This window comes from Lemur catta, chromosome 3 (genome assembly GCF_020740605.2).
Source record: "Lemur catta isolate mLemCat1 chromosome 3, mLemCat1.pri, whole genome shotgun sequence".
In the NCBI taxonomy this organism is placed as follows: Eukaryota; Metazoa; Chordata; class Mammalia; order Primates; family Lemuridae; genus Lemur; species Lemur catta.
Window position 1 is genome coordinate 12,787,028 of NC_059130.1, and position 15,334 is coordinate 12,802,361.

The window sequence follows — 15,334 nt, forward strand, 5'->3', positions numbered from 1 at the left end:
AGGATTCTTATGCTAATGCGAGAACCCTGCTCCGGTTCTGAAAAAAGTGCTGAAACCATAACAGAATAATACTTAAAAGAACACTTTCTTGGTAGTCTCTAGGACCAACTATTGGAAATGCCAAGATTAATGGGCCTCAGCCTGTTTCGTCTGTGAAAACTCTGGTATGCTTAAGGATGCAGAGACCAACCTTAGGACAATTACGGTGAAAAGTGCTTAGGAAAAATACCAAATAGTTCTCCACTTAGCGGTTCTTTCAAAAGTTGGGCCACACACCTCTTGGAAAGATCGAGTTACTTTGGCCTAGCCTTCGATTGGTCTGGAGAAGCAATCGCCATTCCTAGCTGATGAATCAAATGATTCTGAAAGGAACGGTGAAAAGTGCGGATCCTGTTTCAGTCTTTAGACTGAAACAGGATCCGCACTATTCACCTGTCCCACAAAGGCGCACTTCTCATGTCTGGCGCTAGTCCAACAAACCCAGGACTGACAGAGGCCCTGCACTTGCCACCCCAGAAAAATATCTCATCTCCAAAGAAGGATTCTTCCGCTACCGGTTGAAAAGGGCTCTCGTTCTTGAAACAGTGGTGAAAAAATTGTGAAATAATACTGAAAACAATCCTATCTTACAAGGCTCCTGTGCCACCCATGGGAATTAGCTAGTTACCTGGGCCTCAGCAGAGGTTTCTCTGCAAAAAGCTTCATAGGCTTCAGGATGCAGAGACCGACCTCATGACTATTACGGGGCCAAACGCCATGGAAATGGCAAATAATTACCAACACACTGGTCATTTCAAAGTGTCTGGATGAAATCTGAAGCACGATCCACACTTTTCCCATCTCACGCAAATATGCACTTTCCAACTCTGGAGGTAAACAAATCAAAGGCAGGGCTGACAGAAGCCCCGCACCTACACCCCACCCAGAAATCTCAACTACCAGGCAGGATTCTTATGCTAATGCGAGAACCCTGCTCGGGTTCTGAAAATAATGCTGAAACCACAACAGAATAATACTTAAAAGAACACTTTCTTTGTAGTCTCTAGGACCAACTATTGGAAATGCCAAGATTAATGGGCCTCAGCCTGTTTCGTCTGTGAAAACTCTGGTATGCTTAAGGATGCAGAGACCAACCTTAGGACAATTACGGTGAAAAGTGCTTAGGAAAAATACCAAATAGTTCTCCACTTAGCGGTTCTTTCAAAAGTTGGGCCACACACCTCTTGGAAAGATCGAGTTACTTTGGGCTAGCCTTCGATTGGTCTGGAGAAGCAATCGGCATTCCTAGCTGATGAATCAAATGATTCTGAAAGGAACGGTGAAAAGTGCGGATCCTGTTTCAGTCTTTAGACTGAAACAGGATCCGCACTATTCACCTGTCCCACAAAGGCGCACTTCTCATGTCTGGCGCTAGTCCAACAAACCCAGGACTGACAGAGGCCCTGCACTTGCCACCCCAGAAAAATATCTCATCTCCAAAGAAGGATTCTTCCGCTACCGGTTGAAAAGGGCTCCCGTTCTTGAAACAGTGGTGAAAAAATGGTGAAATAATACTGAAAACAATCCTATCTTCCAAGGCTCCTGTGCCAGCTATGGGAAATAGCAAGTTACCTGGGCCTCAGCAGAGGTTTCTCTGCAAAAAGCATCATAGGCTTCAGGATGCAGAGACCGACCTCATGACTATTACGGGGCCAAACGCCATGGAAATGGCAAATAATTACCAACACACTGGTCATTTCAAAGTGTCTGGATGAAATCTGAAGCACGATCCACACTTTTCCCATCTCACGCAAATATGCACTTTCCAACTCTGGAGGTAAACAAATCAAAGGCAGGGCTGACAGAAGCCCCGCACCTACACCCCACCCAGAAATCTCAACTACCAGGCAGGATTCTTTTGCTAATGCGAGAACCCTGCTCCGGTTCTGAAAATAGTGCTGAAACCATAACAGAATAATACTTAAAAGAACACTTTCTTGGTAGTCTCTAGGACCAACTATTGGAAATGCCAAGATTAATGGGCCTCAGCCTGTTTCGTCTGTGAAAACTCTCGTATGCTTAAGGATGCAGAGACCAACCTTATGACAATTACGGTGAAAAGTGCTTCGGAAAAAAACCAAATAATTCTCCACTTAGCGGTTCTTTCAAAAGTTGGGACACACACCTCTTGGAAAGATCGAGTTACTTTGGCCTAGCCTTTGATTGGTCTGGAGAAGCAATCGGCATTCCTAGCTGATGAATCAAATGATTCTGAAAGGAACGGTGAAAAGTGCGGATCCTGTTTCAGTCTTTAGACTGAAACAGGATCCGCACTATTCACCTGTCCCACAAAGGCGCACTTCTCATGTCTGGCGCTAGTCCAACAAACCCAGGACTGACAGAGGCCCTGCACTTGCCACCCCAGAAAAATATCTCATCTCCAAAGAAGGATTCTTCCGCTACCGGTTGAAAAGGGCTCCCGTTCTTGAAACAGTGGTGAAAAAATGGTGAAATAATACTGAAAACAATCCTATCTTCCAAGGCTCCTGTGCCAGCTATGGGAAATAGCAAGTTACCTGGGCCTCAGCAGAGGTTTCTCTGCAAAAAGCATCATAGGCTTCAGGATGCAGAGTCCGACCTCATCACTATTACGGTGCCAAATGCCATGGAAATGGCAAATAATTACCAACACATTGGTCATTTCAAAGTGTCAGGATGAAATCTGAAGCACGATCCACACTTTTCCCATCTCATGCAACTATGCACTTTCCAACTCTGGAGGTAAACAAATCAAAGGCAGGGCTGACAGAAGCCCCGCACTTACACCCCACCCAGAAATCTCAACTACCAGGCAGGATTCTTATGCTAATGCGAGAACCCTGCTCCGGTTCTGAAAATAATGCTGAAACCACAACAGAATAATACTTAAAAGAACACTTTCTTGGTAGTCTCTAGGACCAACTATTGGAAATGCCAAGATTAATGGGCCTCAGCCTGTTTCGCCTGTGAAAACTCTGGTATGCTTAAGGATGCAGAGACCAACCTTAGGACAATTACGGTGAAAAGTGCTTAGGAAAAATACCAAATAGTTCTCCACTTAGCGGTTCTTTCAAAAGTTGGGCCACACACCTCTTGGAAAGATCGAGTTACTTTGGCCTAGCCTTCGATTGGTCTGGAGAAGCAATCGGCATTCCTAGCTGATGAATCAAATGATTCTGAAAGGAACGGTGAAAAGTGCGGATCCTGTTTCAGTCTTTAGACTGAAACAGGATCCGCACTATTCACCTGTCCCACAAAGGCGCACTTCTCATGTCTGGCGCTAGTCCAACAAACCCAGGACTGACAGAGGCCCTGCACTTGCCACCCCAGAAAAATATCTCATCTCCAAAGAGGGATTCTTCCGCTACCGGTTGAAAAGGGCTCCCGTTCTTGAAACAGTGGTGAAAAAACGGTGAAATAATACTGAAAACAATCCTATCTTCCAGGCTCCTGTGCCAGCTATGGGAAATAGCAAGTTACCTGGGCCTCAGCAGAGGTTTCTCTGCAAAAAGCATCATAGGCTTCAGGATGCAGAGACCGACCTCATGACTATTACGGGGCCAAACGCCATGGAAATGGCAAATAATTACCAACACACTGGTCATTTCAAAGTGTCTGGATGAAATCTGAAGCACGATCCACACTTTTCCCATCGCACGCAAATATGCACTTTCCAACTCTGGAGGTAAACATATCAAAGGCAGGGCTGACAGAAGCCCCGCACCTACACCCCACCCAGAAATCTCAACTACCAGGCAGGATTCTTATGCTAATGCGAGAACCCTGCTCCGGTTCTGAAAATAATGCTGAAACCACAACAGAATAATACTTAAAAGAACACTTTCTTTGTAGTCTCTAGGACCAACTATTGGAAATGCCAAGATTAATGGGCCTCAGCCTGTTTCGTCTGTGAAAACTCTGGTATGCTTAAGGATGCAGAGACCAACCTTAGGACAATTACGGTGAAAAGTGCTTAGGAAAAATACCAAATAGTTCTCCACTTAGCAGTTCTTTCCAAAGTTGGGCCACACACCTCTTGGAAAGATCGAGTTACTTTGGCCTAGCCTTCGATTGGTCTTTAGAAGCAATCGGCATTCCTAGCTGATGAATCAAATGATTCTGAAAGGAACGGTGAAAAGTGCGGATCCTGTTTCAGTCTTTAGACTGAAACAGGATCCGCACTATTCACCTGTCCCACAAAGGCGCACTTCTCATGTCTGGCGCTAGTCCAACAAACCCAGGACTGACAGAGGCCCTGCACTTGCCACCCCAGAAAAATATCTCATCTCCAAAGAAGGATTCTTCCGCTACCGGTTGAAAAGGGCTCCCGTTCTTGAAACAGTGGTGAAAAAACGGTGAAATAATACTGAAAACAATCCTATCTTCCAAGGCTCCTGTGCCAGCTATGGGAAATAGCAAGTTACCTGGGCCTCAGCAGAGGTTTCTCTGCAAAAAGCATCATAGGCTTCAGGATGCAGAGACCGACCTCATCACTATTACGGGGCCAAACGCCATGGAAATGGCAAATAATTACCAACACACTGGTCATTTCAAAGTGTCTGTATGAAATCTGAAGCACGATCCACACTTTTCCCATCTCACGCAAATATGCACTTTCCAACTCTGGAGGTAAACAAATCAAAGGCAGGGCTGACAGAAGCCCCGCACCTACACCCCACCCAGAAATCTCAACTACCAGGCAGGATTCTTATGCTAATGCGAGAACCCTGCTCCGGTTCTGAAAATAATGCTGAAACCACAACAGAATAATACTTAAAAGAACACTTTCTTGGTAGTCTCTAGGACCAACTATTGGAAATGCCAAGATTAATGGGCCTCAGCCTGTTTCGTCTGTGAAAACTCTGGTATGCTTAAGGATGCAGAGACCAACCTTAGGACAATTACGGTGAAAAGTGCTTAGGAAAAATACCAAATAGTTCTCCACTTAGTGGTTCTTTCAAAAGTTGGGCCACACACCTCTTGGAAAGATCGAGTTACTTTGGCCTAGCCTTCGATTGGTCTGGAGAAGCAATCGGCATTCCTAGCTGATGAATCAAATGATTCTGAAAGGAACGGTGAAAAGTGCGGATCCTGTTTCAGTCTTTAGACTGAAACAGGATCCGCACTATTCACCTGTCCCACAAAGGCGCACTTCTCATGTCTGGCGCTAGTCCAACAAACCCAGGACTGACAGAGGCCCTGCACTTGCCACCCCAGAAAAATATCTCATCTCCAAACAAGGATTCTTCCGCTACCGGTTGAAAAGGGCTCCCGTTCTTGAAACAGTGGTGAAAAAACGGTGAAATAATACTGAAAACAATCCTATCTTCCAAGGATCCTGTGCCAGCTGTGGGAAATAGCAAGTTACCTGGGCCTCAGCAGAGGTTTCTCTGCAAAAAGCATCATAGGCTTCAGGATGCAGAGACCGACCTCATGACTATTACGGGGCCAAACGCCATGGAAATGGCAAATAATTACCAACACACTGGTCATTTCAAAGTGTCTGGATGAAATCTGAAGCACGATCCACACTTTTCCCATCTCACGCAAATATGCACTTTCCAACTCTGGAGGTAAACAAATCAAAGGCAGGGCTGACAGAAGCCCCGCACTTACACCCCACCCAGAAATCTCAACTACCAGGCAGGATTCTTATGCTAATGCGAGAACCCTGCTCCGGTTGTGAAAATAGTGCTGAAACCACAACAGAATAATACTTAAAAGAACACTTTCTTGGTAGTCTCTAGGACCAACTATTGGAAATGCCAAGATTAATGGGCCTCAGCCTGTTTCGTTTGTGAAAACTCTGGTATGCTTAAGGATGCAGAGACCAACCTTAGGACAATTACGGTGAAAAGTGCTTAGGAAAAATACCAAATAGTTCTCCACTTAGCGGTTCTTTCAAAAGTTGGGCCACACACCTCTTGGAAAGATCGAGTTACTTTGGGCTAGCCTTCGATTGGTCTGGAGAAGCAATCGGCATTCCTAGCTGATGAATCAAATGATTCTGAAAGGAACGGTGAAAAGTGCGGATCCTGTTTCAGTCTTTAGACTGAAACAGGATCCGCACTATTCACCTGTCCCACAAAGGCGCACTTCTCATGTCTGGCGCTAGTCCAACAAACCCAGGACTGACAGAGGCCCTGCACTTGCCACCCCAGAAAAATATCTCATCTCCAAAGAAGGATTCTTCCGCTACCGGTTGAAAAGGGCTCCCGTTCTTGAAACAGTGGTGAAAAAATGGTGAAATAATACTGAAAACAATCCTATCTTCCAAGGCTCCTGTGCCAGCTATGGGAAATAGCAAGTTACCTGGGCCTCAGCAGAGGTTTCTCTGCAAAAAGCATCATAGGCTTCAGGATGCAGAGACCGACCTCATGACTATTACGGGGCCAAACGCCATGGAAATGGCAAATAATTACCAACACACTGGTCATTTCAAAGTGTCTGGATGAAATCTGAAGCACGATCCACACTTTTCCCATCTCACGCAAATATGCACTTTCCAACTCTGGAGGTAAACAAATCAAAGGCAGGGCTGACAGAAGCCCCGCACCTACACCCCACCCAGAAATCTCAACTACCAGGCAGGATTCTTATGCTAATGCGAGAACCCTGCTCCGGTTCTGAAAATAATGCTGAAACCACAACAGAATAATACTTAAAAGAACACTTTCTTGGTAGTCTCTAGGACCAACTATTGGAAATGCCAAGATTAATGGGCCTCAGCCTGTTTCGTCTGTGAAAACTCTGGTATGCTTAAGGATGCAGAGACCAACCTTAGGACAATTACGGTGAAAAGTGCTTAGGAAAAATACCAAATAGTTCTCCACTTAGCGGTTCTTTCAAAAGTTGGGCCACACACCTCTTGGAAAGATCGAGTTACTTTGGCCTAGCCTTCGATTGGTCTGGAGAAGCAATCGGCATTCCTAGCTGATGAATCAAATGATTCTGAAAGGAACGGTGAAAAGTGCGGATCCTGTTTCAGTCTTTAGACTGAAACAGGATCCGCACTATTCACCTGTCCCACAAAGGCGCACTTCTCATGTCTGGCGCTAGTCCAACAAACCCAGGACTGACAGAGGCCCTGCACTTGCCACCCCAGAAAAATATCTCATCTCCAAAGAGGGATTCTTCCGCTACCGGTTGAAAAGGGCTCCCGTTCTTGAAACAGTGGTGAAAAAACGGTGAAATAATACTGAAAACAATCCTATCTTCCAGGCTCCTGTGCCAGCTATGGGAAATAGCAAGTTACCTGGGCCTCAGCAGAGGTTTCTCTGCAAAAAGCATCATAGGCTTCAGGATGCAGAGACCGACCTCATGACTATTACGCGGCCAAACGCCATGGAAATGGCAAATAATTACCAACACACTGGTCATTTCAAAGTGTCTGGATGAAATCTGAAGCACGATCCACACTTTTCCCATCTCACGCAACTATGCACTTTCCAACTCTGGAGGTAAACAAATCAAAGGCAGGGCTGACAGAAGCCCCGCACTTACACCCCACCCAGAAATCTCAACTACCAGGCAGGATTCTTATGCTAATGCGAGAACCCTGCTCCGGTTCTGAAAATAATGCTGAAACCACAACAGAATAATACTTAAAAGAACACTTTCTTGGTAGTCTCTAGGACCAACTATTGGAAATGCCAAGATTAATGGGCCTCAGCCTGTTTCGTCTGTGAAAACTCTGGTATGCTTAAGGATGCAGAGACCAACCTTAGGACAATTACGGTGAAAAGTGCTTAGGAAAAATACCAAATAGTTCTCCACTTAGCAGTTCTTTCAAAAGTTGGGCCACACACCTCTTGGAAAGATCGAGTTACTTTGGCCTAGCCTTTGATTGGTCTGGAGAAGCAATCGGCATTCCTAGCTGATGAATCAAATGATTCTGAAAGGAACGGTGAAAAGTGCGGATCCTGTTTCAGTCTTTAGACTGAAACAGGATCCGCACTATTCACCTGTCCCACAAAGGCGCACTTCTCATGTCTGGCGCTAGTCCTACAAACCCAGGACTGACAGAGGCCCTGCACTTGCCACCCCAGAAAAATATCTCATCTCCAAAGAAGGATTCTTCCGCTACCGGTTGAAAAGGGCTCTCGTTCTTGAAACAGTGGTGAAAAAATTGTGAAATAATACTGAAAACAATCCTATCTTACAAGGCTCCTGTGCCACCCATGGGAATTAGCTAGTTACCTGGGCCTCAGCAGAGGTTTCTCTGCAAAAAGCTTCATAGGCTTCAGGATGCAGAGACCGACCTCATGACTATTACGGGGCCAAACGCCATGGAAATGGCAAATAATTACCAACACACTGGTCATTTCAAAGTGTCTGGATGAAATCTGAAGCACGATCCACACTTTTCCCATCTCACGCAAATATGCACTTTCCAACTCTGGAGGTAAACAAATCAAAGGCAGGGCTGACAGAAGCCCCGCACCTACACCCCACCCAGAAATCTCAACTACCAGGCAGGATTCTTATGCTAATGCGAGAACCCTGCTCCGGTTCTGAAAAAAGTGCTGAAACCATAACAGAATAATACTTAAAAGAACACTTTCTTGGTAGTCTCTAGGACCAACTATTGGAAATGCCAAGATTAATGGGCCTCAGCCTGTTTCGTCTGTGAAAACTCTGGTATGCTTAAGGATGCAGAGACCAACCTTAGGACAATTACGGTGAAAAGTGCTTAGGAAAAATACCAAATAGTTCTCCACTTAGCGGTTCTTTCAAAAGTTGGGCCACACACCTCTTGGAAAGATCGAGTTACTTTGGCCTAGCCTTCGATTGGTCTGGAGAAGCAATCGCCATTCCTAGCTGATGAATCAAATGATTCTGAAAGGAACGGTGAAAAGTGCGGATCCTGTTTCAGTCTTTAGACTGAAACAGGATCCGCACTATTCACCTGTCCCACAAAGGCGCACTTCTCATGTCTGGCGCTAGTCCAACAAACCCAGGACTGACAGAGGCCCTGCACTTGCCACCCCAGAAAAATATCTCATCTCCAAAGAAGGATTCTTCCGCTACCGGTTGAAAAGGGCTCTCGTTCTTGAAACAGTGGTGAAAAAATTGTGAAATAATACTGAAAACAATCCTATCTTACAAGGCTCCTGTGCCACCCATGGGAATTAGCTAGTTACCTGGGCCTCAGCAGAGGTTTCTCTGCAAAAAGCTTCATAGGCTTCAGGATGCAGAGACCGACCTCATGACTATTACGGGGCCAAACGCCATGGAAATGGCAAATAATTACCAACACACTGGTCATTTCAAAGTGTCTGGATGAAATCTGAAGCACGATCCACACTTTTCCCATCTCACGCAAATATGCACTTTCCAACTCTGGAGGTAAACAAATCAAAGGCAGGGCTGACAGAAGCCCCGCACCTACACCCCACCCAGAAATCTCAACTACCAGGCAGGATTCTTATGCTAATGCGAGAACCCTGCTCGGGTTCTGAAAATAATGCTGAAACCACAACAGAATAATACTTAAAAGAACACTTTCTTTGTAGTCTCTAGGACCAACTATTGGAAATGCCAAGATTAATGGGCCTCAGCCTGTTTCGTCTGTGAAAACTCTGGTATGCTTAAGGATGCAGAGACCAACCTTAGGACAATTACGGTGAAAAGTGCTTAGGAAAAATACCAAATAGTTCTCCACTTAGCGGTTCTTTCAAAAGTTGGGCCACACACCTCTTGGAAAGATCGAGTTACTTTGGGCTAGCCTTCGATTGGTCTGGAGAAGCAATCGGCATTCCTAGCTGATGAATCAAATGATTCTGAAAGGAACGGTGAAAAGTGCGGATCCTGTTTCAGTCTTTAGACTGAAACAGGATCCGCACTATTCACCTGTCCCACAAAGGCGCACTTCTCATGTCTGGCGCTAGTCCAACAAACCCAGGACTGACAGAGGCCCTGCACTTGCCACCCCAGAAAAATATCTCATCTCCAAAGAAGGATTCTTCCGCTACCGGTTGAAAAGGGCTCCCGTTCTTGAAACAGTGGTGAAAAAATGGTGAAATAATACTGAAAACAATCCTATCTTCCAAGGCTCCTGTGCCAGCTATGGGAAATAGCAAGTTACCTGGGCCTCAGCAGAGGTTTCTCTGCAAAAAGCATCATAGGCTTCAGGATGCAGAGACCGACCTCATGACTATTACGGGGCCAAACGCCATGGAAATGGCAAATAATTACCAACACACTGGTCATTTCAAAGTGTCTGGATGAAATCTGAAGCACGATCCACACTTTTCCCATCTCACGCAAATATGCACTTTCCAACTCTGGAGGTAAACAAATCAAAGGCAGGGCTGACAGAAGCCCCGCACCTACACCCCACCCAGAAATCTCAACTACCAGGCAGGATTCTTTTGCTAATGCGAGAACCCTGCTCCGGTTCTGAAAATAGTGCTGAAACCATAACAGAATAATACTTAAAAGAACACTTTCTTGGTAGTCTCTAGGACCAACTATTGGAAATGCCAAGATTAATGGGCCTCAGCCTGTTTCGTCTGTGAAAACTCTGGTATGCTTAAGGATGCAGAGACCAACCTTATGACAATTACGGTGAAAAGTGCTTCGGAAAAAAACCAAATAATTCTCCACTTAGCGGTTCTTTCAAAAGTTGGGACACACACCTCTTGGAAAGATCGAGTTACTTTGGCCTAGCCTTTGATTGGTCTGGAGAAGCAATCGGCATTCCTAGCTGATGAATCAAATGATTCTGAAAGGAACGGTGAAAAGTGCGGATCCTGTTTCAGTCTTTAGACTGAAACAGGATCCGCACTATTCACCTGTCCCACAAAGGCGCACTTCTCATGTCTGGCGCTAGTCCAACAAACCCAGGACTGACAGAGGCCCTGCACTTGCCACCCCAGAAAAATATCTCATCTCCAAAGAAGGATTCTTCCGCTACCGGTTGAAAAGGGCTCCCGTTCTTGAAACAGTGGTGAAAAAATGGTGAAATAATACTGAAAACAATCCTATCTTCCAAGGCTCCTGTGCCAGCTATGGGAAATAGCAAGTTACCTGGGCCTCAGCAGAGGTTTCTCTGCAAAAAGCATCATAGGCTTCAGGATGCAGAGTCCGACCTCATCACTATTACGGTGCCAAATGCCATGGAAATGGCAAATAATTACCAACACATTGGTCATTTCAAAGTGTCAGGATGAAATCTGAAGCACGATCCACACTTTTCCCATCTCATGCAACTATGCACTTTCCAACTCTGGAGGTAAACAAATCAAAGGCAGGGCTGACAGAAGCCCCGCACTTACACCCCACCCAGAAATCTCAACTACCAGGCAGGATTCTTATGCTAATGCGAGAACCCTGCTCCGGTTCTGAAAATAATGCTGAAACCACAACAGAATAATACTTAAAAGAACACTTTCTTGGTAGTCTCTAGGACCAACTATTGGAAATGCCAAGATTAATGGGCCTCAGCCTGTTTCGCCTGTGAAAACTCTGGTATGCTTAAGGATGCAGAGACCAACCTTAGGACAATTACGGTGAAAAGTGCTTAGGAAAAATACCAAATAGTTCTCCACTTAGCGGTTCTTTCAAAAGTTGGGCCACACACCTCTTGGAAAGATCGAGTTACTTTGGCCTAGCCTTCGATTGGTCTGGAGAAGCAATCGGCATTCCTAGCTGATGAATCAAATGATTCTGAAAGGAACGGTGAAAAGTGCGGATCCTGTTTCAGTCTTTAGACTGAAACAGGATCCGCACTATTCACCTGTCCCACAAAGGCGCACTTCTCATGTCTGGCGCTAGTCCAACAAACCCAGGACTGACAGAGGCCCTGCACTTGCCACCCCAGAAAAATATCTCATCTCCAAAGAGGGATTCTTCCGCTACCGGTTGAAAAGGGCTCCCGTTCTTGAAACAGTGGTGAAAAAACGGTGAAATAATACTGAAAACAATCCTATCTTCCAGGCTCCTGTGCCAGCTATGGGAAATAGCAAGTTACCTGGGCCTCAGCAGAGGTTTCTCTGCAAAAAGCATCATAGGCTTCAGGATGCAGAGACCGACCTCATGACTATTACGGGGCCAAACGCCATGGAAATGGCAAATAATTACCAACACACTGGTCATTTCAAAGTGTCTGGATGAAATCTGAAGCACGATCCACACTTTTCCCATCGCACGCAAATATGCACTTTCCAACTCTGGAGGTAAACATATCAAAGGCAGGGCTGACAGAAGCCCCGCACCTACACCCCACCCAGAAATCTCAACTACCAGGCAGGATTCTTATGCTAATGCGAGAACCCTGCTCCGGTTCTGAAAATAATGCTGAAACCACAACAGAATAATACTTAAAAGAACACTTTCTTTGTAGTCTCTAGGACCAACTATTGGAAATGCCAAGATTAATGGGCCTCAGCCTGTTTCGTCTGTGAAAACTCTGGTATGCTTAAGGATGCAGAGACCAACCTTAGGACAATTACGGTGAAAAGTGCTTAGGAAAAATACCAAATAGTTCTCCACTTAGCAGTTCTTTCCAAAGTTGGGCCACACACCTCTTGGAAAGATCGAGTTACTTTGGCCTAGCCTTCGATTGGTCTTTAGAAGCAATCGGCATTCCTAGCTGATGAATCAAATGATTCTGAAAGGAACGGTGAAAAGTGCGGATCCTGTTTCAGTCTTTAGACTGAAACAGGATCCGCACTATTCACCTGTCCCACAAAGGCGCACTTCTCATGTCTGGCGCTAGTCCAACAAACCCAGGACTGACAGAGGCCCTGCACTTGCCACCCCAGAAAAATATCTCATCTCCAAAGAAGGATTCTTCCGCTACCGGTTGAAAAGGGCTCCCGTTCTTGAAACAGTGGTGAAAAAACGGTGAAATAATACTGAAAACAATCCTATCTTCCAAGGCTCCTGTGCCAGCTATGGGAAATAGCAAGTTACCTGGGCCTCAGCAGAGGTTTCTCTGCAAAAAGCATCATAGGCTTCAGGATGCAGAGACCGACCTCATCACTATTACGGGGCCAAACGCCATGGAAATGGCAAATAATTACCAACACACTGGTCATTTCAAAGTGTCTGTATGAAATCTGAAGCACGATCCACACTTTTCCCATCTCACGCAAATATGCACTTTCCAACTCTGGAGGTAAACAAATCAAAGGCAGGGCTGACAGAAGCCCCGCACCTACACCCCACCCAGAAATCTCAACTACCAGGCAGGATTCTTATGCTAATGCGAGAACCCTGCTCCGGTTCTGAAAATAATGCTGAAACCACAACAGAATAATACTTAAAAGAACACTTTCTTGGTAGTCTCTAGGACCAACTATTGGAAATGCCAAGATTAATGGGCCTCAGCCTGTTTCGTCTGTGAAAACTCTGGTATGCTTAAGGATGCAGAGACCAACCTTAGGACAATTACGGTGAAAAGTGCTTAGGAAAAATACCAAATAGTTCTCCACTTAGTGGTTCTTTCAAAAGTTGGGCCACACACCTCTTGGAAAGATCGAGTTACTTTGGCCTAGCCTTCGATTGGTCTGGAGAAGCAATCGGCATTCCTAGCTGATGAATCAAATGATTCTGAAAGGAACGGTGAAAAGTGCGGATCCTGTTTCAGTCTTTAGACTGAAACAGGATCCGCACTATTCACCTGTCCCACAAAGGCGCACTTCTCATGTCTGGCGCTAGTCCAACAAACCCAGGACTGACAGAGGCCCTGCACTTGCCACCCCAGAAAAATATCTCATCTCCAAACAAGGATTCTTCCGCTACCGGTTGAAAAGGGCTCCCGTTCTTGAAACAGTGGTGAAAAAACGGTGAAATAATACTGAAAACAATCCTATCTTCCAAGGATCCTGTGCCAGCTGTGGGAAATAGCAAGTTACCTGGGCCTCAGCAGAGGTTTCTCTGCAAAAAGCATCATAGGCTTCAGGATGCAGAGACCGACCTCATGACTATTACGGGGCCAAACGCCATGGAAATGGCAAATAATTACCAACACACTGGTCATTTCAAAGTGTCTGGATGAAATCTGAAGCACGATCCACACTTTTCCCATCTCACGCAAATATGCACTTTCCAACTCTGGAGGTAAACAAATCAAAGGCAGGGCTGACAGAAGCCCCGCACTTACACCCCACCCAGAAATCTCAACTACCAGGCAGGATTCTTATGCTAATGCGAGAACCCTGCTCCGGTTGTGAAAATAGTGCTGAAACCACAACAGAATAATACTTAAAAGAACACTTTCTTGGTAGTCTCTAGGACCAACTATTGGAAATGCCAAGATTAATGGGCCTCAGCCTGTTTCGTTTGTGAAAACTCTGGTATGCTTAAGGATGCAGAGACCAACCTTAGGACAATTACGGTGAAAAGTGCTTAGGAAAAATACCAAATAGTTCTCCACTTAGCGGTTCTTTCAAAAGTTGGGCCACACACCTCTTGGAAAGATCGAGTTACTTTGGGCTAGCCTTCGATTGGTCTGGAGAAGCAATCGGCATTCCTAGCTGATGAATCAAATGATTCTGAAAGGAACGGTGAAAAGTGCGGATCCTGTTTCAGTCTTTAGACTGAAACAGGATCCGCACTATTCACCTGTCCCACAAAGGCGCACTTCTCATGTCTGGCGCTAGTCCAACAAACCCAGGACTGACAGAGGCCCTGCACTTGCCACCCCAGAAAAATATCTCATCTCCAAAGAAGGATTCTTCCGCTACCGGTTGAAAAGGGCTCCCGTTCTTGAAACAGTGGTGAAAAAATGGTGAAATAATACTGAAAACAATCCTATCTTCCAAGGCTCCTGTGCCAGCTATGGGAAATAGCAAGTTACCTGGGCCTCAGCAGAGGTTTCTCTGCAAAAAGCATCATAGGCTTCAGGATGCAGAGACCGACCTCATGACTATTACGGGGCCAAACGCCATGGAAATGGCAAATAATTACCAACACACTGGTCATTTCAAAGTGTCTGGATGAAATCTGAAGCACGATCCACACTTTTCCCATCTCACGCAAATATGCACTTTCCAACTCTGGAGGTAAACAAATCAAAGGCAGGGCTGACAGAAGCCCCGCACCTACACCCCACCCAGAAATCTCAACTACCAGGCAGGATTCTTATGCTAATGCGAGAACCCTGCTCCGGTTCTGAAAATAATGCTGAAACCACAACAGAATAATACTTAAAAGAACACTTTCTTGGTAGTCTCTAGGACCAACTATTGGAAATGCCAAGATTAATGGGCCTCAGCCTGTTTCGTCTGTGAAAACTCTGGTATGCTTAAGGATGCAGAGACCAACCTTAGGACAATTACGGTGAAAAGTGCTTAGGAAAAATACCAAA